General features: G+C 43.8%; 1 long non-coding RNA gene across 1 annotated transcript in view; it reads left to right on the top strand.

Moving 5' to 3' along the window:
* Positions 1-8744, top strand: part of LOC135106366 (uncharacterized) — a 42092-nt gene extending 33348 nt beyond the window's left edge. Inside the window, exon 2 of the long non-coding RNA XR_010271275.1 lies at positions 7659-8744. This is a non-coding gene — a long non-coding RNA (uncharacterized LOC135106366). The remainder of the gene's footprint in view (positions 1-7658) is intronic.
* The last annotated feature ends 800 nt before the right edge of the window (positions 8745-9544 follow it).

Below are 9544 nucleotides of genomic sequence, written 5' to 3'. Positions count from 1 at the left end.
TGTCGAATCTTTACTTAATTTTCCTGACGATTTTTTTTTTCTTTTCTTTAGTATTAATTGAGAATATTGCTTTTATGAAATAGAAGTCCAGCTCTTGCTAATCTGCATGATTTTTACTACTTGCTTATTTGATGAATTTATAATGAAGTAGAAACCAATCCCTTACCAATCTGCATAATCTTTACTAATTCGCGTTATGGGATGGGTCAATGTGAACGGAATACCAAACTTCCAGAGGTGTTATTTTCATCACGTGGTTATGTCCTGAGTCTCGAACTGTGAGAGGCAAGTCCGACTCCTATTAACTCGTATTATTTTGACTCCGTGGTTAAATAAAGCGCTTGTAATCGTTAAAGTGAAGGCCGGCTCTTGCCAATCCATATCGACATCGCCTCTTGTTTGCATGGACGCACCGCCGCTGCTTCCGGGACACGCCTTGGCAGGGGTGCACCTCGTCAACAGGACACCAAGCTACCTTTTGATCCTTAATTGAAGTGTATGCAAAATTTTAGGAAAGTTCTCTCTTTGATATCAAACGCAATTTCCATATTTAATTACAGTAGGTAAATCCAATCAAATAGGCATATTCCTTCCTCCCCCTCAAGTGTACACAGCGGCGAGCATAGGCCTATAAATCCCTCTCAGAATTCATGCCACAAATCGCCATCGAGGAAACTTAACTGTATTTAAATCGCCTATTTTGTCAACACAAGTGGAGTGAAGTGAGGAGTGAGACAACGAGTGCGTGGAGGAGAAGAGCAGGGAGTGACAAGGCAGTGCAGGTTGGTCAGTGTTCTGTGCAGGCAAAATACATTGAAATGATTGATAAAACACGCGCTAGAAATGACGCGAGCAAGCCTTCTCTCCCCTTCTTTCACCCCCCTTCTTCCTCCTTCTCTTCTCCCCCCCTTGTACTGTCGCCGCTGCCGCCGCCGCCCGACCAACCCCAAGAGTAACACTTTTTTTTTCAGTAATGTTCACGTTTTCTCATTTTTCTTCACGTAATTTCATACTCACGCCTTAATTCATCAGTGCGTGGGCATGTTCTTTCCCTCGGGTGGTCTGAAAATGCTTGCGTGAGTGAAGAAAATGGGCGTGGGTGGGCGTGGGCGTGGGTGTGTGTGTGAGAGTGAGTGAGAGTGAAAATGGGAGAGGTTGTGTTTGAGTCAGCCGGAACTTTGACTGGAACGGAGATGAGGGGACAAAATTGGTCCTCAAAATAGATAGGGGGAGGCCGCCTTGCTTCTTTTTTTACCATATTGATCGCCCGCGTAGGCCTATTGACGAAATGCACTGGGTTTAATTAGTTTTTCCTCTTCTCATATTCTCGAAGGGGCCAGGAGAAAAAACCTTTTATGCAATTTTCTTAGGAGTTGCGAAACTTTTTTCCGCCTTGTTCTCTCTCTCTCTCTCTCTCTCTCTCTCTCTCTCTCTCTCTCTCTCTCCTCTCTCTCTCTCTCTCTCTCTCTCTCTCTCTCTCTCTCTCTCTCTCTCTCTCGCCACGACCCAGTTAGTTTTGTGTATTTGCACGCTCCTTTTTTTTTATTCCTCACTTAAACACACACACACAAATATTATTTAAATAAACAATAAAAAAAAGAACATGCCAAATAGCTTCCTTGGCACTTACCTGCGAAAAAAAAAACATAATGCCGCCATGTTTGTTCAGCTTCAGGAGGATGTACAGGGTGATTAGTCATGATCATTAAGGTTCCTAAGTCACTCTTTTACCCTCCTTACTCACCCTGCCTCACCCGCGCCCTTCACTCACCCTTCCTACTCTCCTCTCTTACCCCTGATACCCCCCCCTCTCTCTCTCTCTCTCTCTCTTTTGCTTTTCTCCTCTTTCTGTTTTCCTCTATCTTTTCTTGCTTTTCCTTCTTGTACTCTTCTCTACTCTCTCATCCTTATTTTTTTCTTTCACTCCTTTTTCATCCTTAGTTTTTCTCCTTCACTCCTCTCTCACTCTTAGTTTTCCTCCCCTTCCTCTCTCACCCTTAGTTTTCCTTCCCTCACTCCTCTCTCATCCTTGGTTTTTCTCTCCTTACTCCTCTCTCATCCTTAGTTTTCCTTCCTTCACTCCTTTCACCCTTAGTTTTTTTTCCCTCACTCCTCTCTTACCCTTATTTTTCCTCATCTCATTCTTCTCTCTCCCTTAGTTTTATTCCTCTCATCCTTTCTCTCTCTTAGGTTTTTTTTTTCCCCGTCTTTCTCCTTTTATCTTCTTTTTCTTCACACTCTCCTTGCCCTTAGCCTCTCTCTCCTCTCTTTCCTTCCTCTCCTACCCTCTCGACCTCTCTGTTGCTCCTTCACCAACAGAACATTAAATTCTTCTTTTCATATGGTTGTAAACAAGAATATAATGATTTGAGCAGCAGGATAATTAATCTTTACAGTCAGATCTTTAATTAACCCTGAATTGTTATGTTTTCATGATATAAGTAGGGGAATGAATGAACTGCTGATCTTTTCATGATGTAAATAAAAGCAGGACTGTAATGATTAAAAATAAACTTCATCAGAGAATAGATCTAATATTTTTCTTTTCGTTGTATAGATAGTGAAGGATAAGAATATATGTAATATAATATATATATAAATAGGAACAATATTACAATGATGAAGGATAAACTTAATCAATCCTTGAGTAATGAATCGATCTTACATTTTTTTTCTTTCCATAATAAAAAGCAAAGAATAAGAAAATTAATCCACCATTTGGGATATTATTAAACCACAAGATGGTTATTAATAATTTCAGTGAAGGAACGAAGGGATGGCTGTCATGGAAGGGGAGGCAGAGACGGAAGGAGGAGGAGGAGAGGGAGGGAAAAGAAATAAGGAACAGGAGGGACAGCTGTTGGTGACACTTCCCCTTCTTCCCCTCTCTCTCTCTCTCCTTCCCTCTCTCTCTCACTCCTTCCCCCTCACCCCATCACCCTCACGATCCCTCACTCACGAACACACTGATTCTAATGACTGTACTTTTCCCTCTAATTATTAAGCTTCTCTGCAAACCTATTAACTACGAAGGAAAAAGGAAGAAAAAAAACATTCATTATGAGGCCTAGACGTACTTAGTCAAAAAGTTAATTAGGCTTAAGATGGGCGGTGAAAGACGAAGATGGAGATGCAGAGAGGGGAGAAGAAGGGAGGCAGATAAGGAAACGTAATGACTAGCGGAAGCAGGAAAAAAGTCACAGGTTACCCCTCGGATTTTTTTCCCTTCACACAGTCAGAGAGAGAGAGAGAGAGAGAGAGAAGAGAGAGAGAGAGAGAGAGAGAGAGAGAGAGTTACAAAAAAAAACACGTGGGATGTTTTCAACTCCATTTTTTGCTCCATTTTCTAATTTAAATGAACCAAGACGATCTCTGCCACTGTTGATTAAAGCTCACTCTTCTTCTTCTTCTTCTTCTTCTTCTTCTTCTTCTTCTTCTTCTTCTTCTTCTTCATTTATTTTAAGTAGTAGTAGTAGTAGTAGTGGTAGTAGTAGTACTACTACTACTACTAGTAGTAGTAGTAGTAGTAGTAGTTTTCATATCATCATTATCTTCTTTATCATAATACCTCCTTCCTGCAAGACACCTGTGAACGCGCACGTCATTAATCGACATAATCAGGTGTTCATTTGTTGCTTCATTATCTGAAAGCATTGTTCCCTTTAAACGTTTAAGCGCCGATATGAAGCGTCAATAGAAAAGAAGAACGAGGCCACTGTAAAAATAATAATGAACTTTGAATATGTCTTTAGTTTTTTTTCAGTTAACAGATCACTTTACAGGTATTATTATTATTAGTATTTTTTTTTTTTTTCGTGTAAGAGGGACATTGACCAAGAGCAACAAAAGAACACTAAAAAGACTCACTGAGGTGCCACTCCCATAAGAAAAGCCAAAAGGAGTCATCCGAAAGTGGAGGATAATTGTCTTGAAACCTTTCTTACTTTGACAAACCTCACAATTCATAACTATACTTAAACGTAGTACACCTTGTGGAAGATCAAGATTAAGATTACATCACATTTATTCACAACACACTAGAAAAGATAACCGTGATAACATTTCCATTCATCTTCCTCGCATCACCATTTTCACCACAGGCATCTAGATCAAGACATAACAGGTAATATGAGCGCCTTCAGGGTGTGAGGAGTGAGATGGGGATGTGTTGTGCTGGGGCTGCAGTGTGCTCTACTGAAGCCCCCTGGCGTGAGTCGTGCCTTGGTCTGCAGGCGAGGGCTCCTCCCTCCGCCGTCTCCCAGCCAACATTACCTTCATCTTCTCAGTAATTCTTCCTTTTATGACGCCGTAATGGGAGTCTCATTAAAAAACATCTCTCGTTATTTTCCTTCAAGTGTGTGGAGGGAATAAGTGCACGTGGAGCAGTAGTTGAGGCTGCCACCAGAGTGCACTGACCTTCCTCCTCCCTGAGCCACGATCCATCATATCCTCTCGTTTCATCTGCGTCCCGTTTTCTTTCTCTCTCTTTTTTTTTTTTTTTCTCCATGCGTCGGACTCAGCCACGAGCTAAATATATATTAATGAATTCCAGCTTCTTATAATGACAAGCGATTACCGGGAACCTGTATTATGTCCGCTTTGAGAGTGGACGTTCTGGCCCACTAATTAACGAGTAAACCTGTCTGTTAATGGCCTCACCTCACCAGCGGAACGAGAAACCTGAAGACTAGCACTGGGAGAGAAAAAAAATAATTAATACGAATGATTTATCGCCACGTGCCTACAGACGCCTCACTTCTGCGTACCTTTCACGACCACTCATTAAAGGAGGACGCCATCTAGTGGTACATCAGAAACTCGCTTGATGATCTTAGGTACATAGATTGCACTCCAGGCACTGTGAAGGAGGAAAGCAGCGCCACGTGCGATTACAGGGAGTTACGTCACGGTGTGCGGTGATGAGAGAGAGAGAGAGAGAGAGAGAGAGAGAGAGAGAGAGAGAGAGAGAGAGAGAGAGAGAGAGAGAGAGAGAGAGATACAGGTACAGGGAATAAAAAAAAAAAAAAACATACAAGTAGACAAACACAGCCAGACATATAGACACACAGCTGGCTTGGATCAGAACCATGTACAAACAGACAGACAGACGAACAGACGCATAAAAACCTCCAAACACAGAAATAAGTTAAAGAGATAGACGGACAAACAAACAGAGAATATTGTGAGAGATACAATCCCACACATATACAATAAAAAAAAAAAAAAAAACAGAAGGCTAAAGATAAAAGAAAGAAGATGCAGGAAAGGAGCAAGAGACAACCACACTGATGTAAAGAAGTCACACTGCGTCATCGAAAAACGAGGAGAACGAGGGAAAGAAAAAGAAGGGGAAGCGGGGAATGACGGAAAGTTATTATGGATGAAACAAGGAGCGAACATAATGAACCAACAGGAAAGAGAGGGAGAGAAGGAGCGAGGGAGAGAAGAAGGAAGGAGAAAAAGAAGAGTATGCTGGAGGGAGAGGAAACTGTGGAAGTGTTGACAAGACAATGCAAGACAGTACAAGACACGTCATGCACTCTGTTTAGTCCAAGTTCATGACGAGTGCTTTGTTGATTTGTGTTTCATGTTACTCTTCGCTGTCTGACTGACGCGGCGGAGAGAGGCTGAAGAAAATGAATGCAAAAGGTACGGAGGAAAAGAGAGAAAGGAAGAGATGATTTAAGATGGAGAAAAAATCCCTCTCAAGATGAAGGTGGTGACCATATCTTCCTGTCCATATACGTGTTAATCCTTAAAAGGCTCATGATGATAAAAGGGGGAAAGGGGCGGCGTAGGTTAAACTCGTTAAAACAGAGGAAGGTTTACTCTCGCCCTTAACATACGCCCCACAGAAGCTCCTCTCACTGCGCCCGCCTTTAAAAGTGCACGCAGGTGTGGAAGTACACACAGGTGGCTGACGAATTTATTTATACTCTTATTTTGTCCTCCATTCGTTGTACGCAAAAGGCAAGACTTATTTTTATACTGACCGATGTGATTTCGTTGAGATAAGGGCTTCTGCATGCGTCACTCACACACACACACACACACACACACACACACACTCACACACACACACACACACACACACACACACACACACACACACACACACACACACACACACACACACACACACCACACACACACACACACACACACACACACACACACACACACACAGGATGTTCTCCCCTGCTAGAGGCTCTGATTAGACGCCTGAAGGTGAGGCAACAACAGACGCTGGAGGAGGAGGTGGAAGATGGAGGGAGATAAGAGAGGAAAGCAGTTTACGTGGTGTTTACGTGGACACGGGAAGGAGGTGAAAGGAAGGAAGGTTCACGTAGTTAGAAGAGTTATAAAATGGAAGGACGAAAGGGAGAAAGAGGGAGGGAAAGTGAGAGAACAGCAGAGGGGACGGCCGGGACTGGACCAGGAGGGGACGCAATACTTTGTGAGAGCACCAAAACAATTCCCCTTAAACGCTCCATTCGCGGGAAGAGACCAGCACTTATCATCTTAATGACACAATTATTTGACGACTAATTGAGACACATGTATCCCTGTACCTCATGCCTCTCTCTTCTCAGCCCCCTTCTCTTCTTTCACTCCCCCAAATTCTTTTCCCCGCTCTGTCCCCACCCCCTCGTCTCTCCTTTCTCTCCCTCTTGTTCTTCCTTCCCTTTGTTTCTTATCTTTCTCCTTATGTGCATCCAGTCCCTATTTTCTTGTACTTTCTCCGACCTTCAGCTTTCCTTTTACCTAACTGCACTTTTTCATCTTCACTTAACAGTCGACAGCAGTAACCTTACATGGGTAGATAGAGACAAACTGCCGAGACAGTCAGTAGAACCACTTGTACCTGAACCCAAAGAGAGACCAAGACCGCAAGACAGAGGTGCAATCAAACTACACAGGTGATACACAGGTGACCCTTAACCTCAGACCAGCCTCCGCAGTGACACCTTCCTCTTGCAGCGGCCGAGGGTGTGCCCGGGGCGGTATAGTGAAGCACAACTGTAATAAAGACGGTAGAGCCTCGCGGACGGAAACTCACACTAGTGCTTATTGCTTTCCAACAGGTGTTACTGGAGGCGAGGGGGGGGGGAGGGTTGTGGTTGGCATACAATCATATCTTCGAGAAGCAATATATTACACGAAACAATAACTGTAATTCTCCAGTAATTATCATAAAATATAGGTTGCCAAAGCGACTCCCTCTTGTCCTGGATTGCAAGGGAGGGAGGGTGTGAGGGTGGGAGGTTATTAGGGTAAGGTGAGTTCTCCAAAGCGACCGCCGTCTCTTCCTCTCACTGTCACGTGAAGTTATTACCGAAGCCTTCACCATAGCACTGTAAACGTATTTTTTCACCCCCTCGCTGATAATCGAGAACATTTTTTTTTTTTTTATCTTTTGTATCAGACAGATTAATGTAAGAAGTAAAAGAAATGCTACTTACTTTTCCCTGTGACGCACGTAACAATTTTTCTTTACAGGAACAGTGGGCGGTATACACTTCCCATGCTGCTCATTAATCATTATTATTGCCACACCTGACACCTTATAGCCACTTCTTGTTACTGCTGTGCTGCTGTATTTGTCGGATAACATAAGCAAAAGATCTGTAATTAACCTATTTTTGTTCCCTCCGCAGGTGAGAAACACTGTCACTCAATGGACGGAAAGGTGTGACAAGAAGTAGGCGGAGGAGGAGGAGAGAAGGAGAGAAAGAAGCACCTATGGATACCTGACTGACGGTGCAACAAGGTGGGTGAGAATACGATTATAGAAAATGATTCAGTTACCCCGTACATGTGTCACTCCGGAGCATGTGGGGTCCTATTACTGCACACTGGAGGCAAAGAGACGAGATATATTTACACCCACGGTTATGAATAAAAGGGAAACAGACCAGAGTGAGAGAGGGAGAGAGATGATTAAGGTGCCGAGTCTGGAGAGATGAGGAGTGTGTGGGTGGTGGTCGTGGTGGTGGTCGTCGTGGTGGTTGTGGTCAGTGTGGCGCCTGTGGTCAGAAACGTGGATTTGGTCAGATTGGGAGTGTCCGTATTGTGAGGCTGACTATGCAAACGACCGCACTGAGAGGTGGTCGTATTGTTAGGACTGCTCCGTGGGTGTGTGTATGTGTATGTGTGTGTATGTGGAAAGGGAGTGGGTGCTGATGGTTAGGTGGAGAAAAGGACAGACATGGGTGGAGGTGGTTGAAGGAACAGGTGGGATAGTGGGGTAGAGGGCTTGGGTGGAGATGGGGAAGGAGCCTGGTGGGGATTGGGTGGTATAGTAGGAATGGTGGGGATGGGGAGTGGTCACAGGGTAGAGGGGCGGTCAGACTGGGAGGGTTGCGTGAGGGCAGGGAAGGGTAGAGTTTCAGCGCTAGATCAATGCCATTAGCATAGTGTTTCCCAGTTTGGATTGTTGACCCAGCTATTAACTGGGTCCCGTTGTGCCCCAGCGCCGCCTCCAGTCTGCCTGCCAAGACCGCCTCACCTCCCTGCTTGACGGAAAACACAAAAGTATATTCACAGAGGCACGGAAAGAAAGAAAAAACAAATATGATCATACGTATTTGTCCTCACTAGAAATATGATGTTGTACTAACCTGTCTAAGATGAGGATGTAGGAGTAGTAAAGACAAAGAATTTCTCTCTCTCTCTCTCTCTCTCTCTCTCTCTCTCTCTCTCTCTCTCTCTCTCTCTCTCTCTCTCTCGCTCTCTCTCTCTCTCTCTCTCTCTCTCTCTCTCTCTCTCTCTCTCTCTCTCTCTCTCTCTCTCTGGTTCTTACATAAAAAGTTTTTTTTTTTCTTAATGACTGTAGGCACTTTTAGTAGATCTGTTTTCTTTTTCGCTTGTGTGTGTGTGTGTGTGTGTGTGTGTGTGTGTGCTGTGTGTGTGTGTGTGTGTGTGTGTGTAGATTTATACCTGGTGAGAGGAAATTACGTTGAATGTGACGGATTATAGAGTGGAATGAAGAGAGAGAGAGAGAGAGAGAGAGAGAGGAGAGAGAGAGAGAGAGAGAGAGAGAGGAGAGAGAGAGAGAGAGAGAGAGAGAGAGAAAGACGCAACATATCAACACACTCACACACACACACACACACACACACACACACACACACACACACACACACACACACACACAACCATAACTTTTCAATCACGCGCAGCAACACAAAGAAGCCAAGGAGCAACTCGAGAAATTAACACAATATAACAGAAAATATGAACCACACGTAACCGTAATTATTAATTGGTGTACAGGTGAGAAGGAAACACCTGGCCCCTCACGCCTGGGATGACAGAGGAGGAGATGAAGATGGAGGAAGAGGAGGAGGAAAGAAAAAAAATATGAGTAGAAGTAGGACATCATTACTTACTCGTGCCACCTTCACCTTATACTAAGAATTTCTCTGTCCTTCTTAGCTGTAGGGAAAAGAGAAGAGGACGTAATCGTAAGCAAGAGAAAGAGAGGAGAGGGGGCAGAGGGAGTAAAAGAATGGAAACACATAAGGTAATATTATATGGAGTG

This window comes from Scylla paramamosain, chromosome 13, assembly GCF_035594125.1.
Source record: "Scylla paramamosain isolate STU-SP2022 chromosome 13, ASM3559412v1, whole genome shotgun sequence".
Lineage (NCBI taxonomy): Eukaryota > Metazoa > Arthropoda > Malacostraca > Decapoda > Portunidae > Scylla > Scylla paramamosain.
The sequence above is the reverse complement of the archived record's forward strand: the minus strand, read 5'-3'. Positions and strand labels throughout refer to the sequence as shown.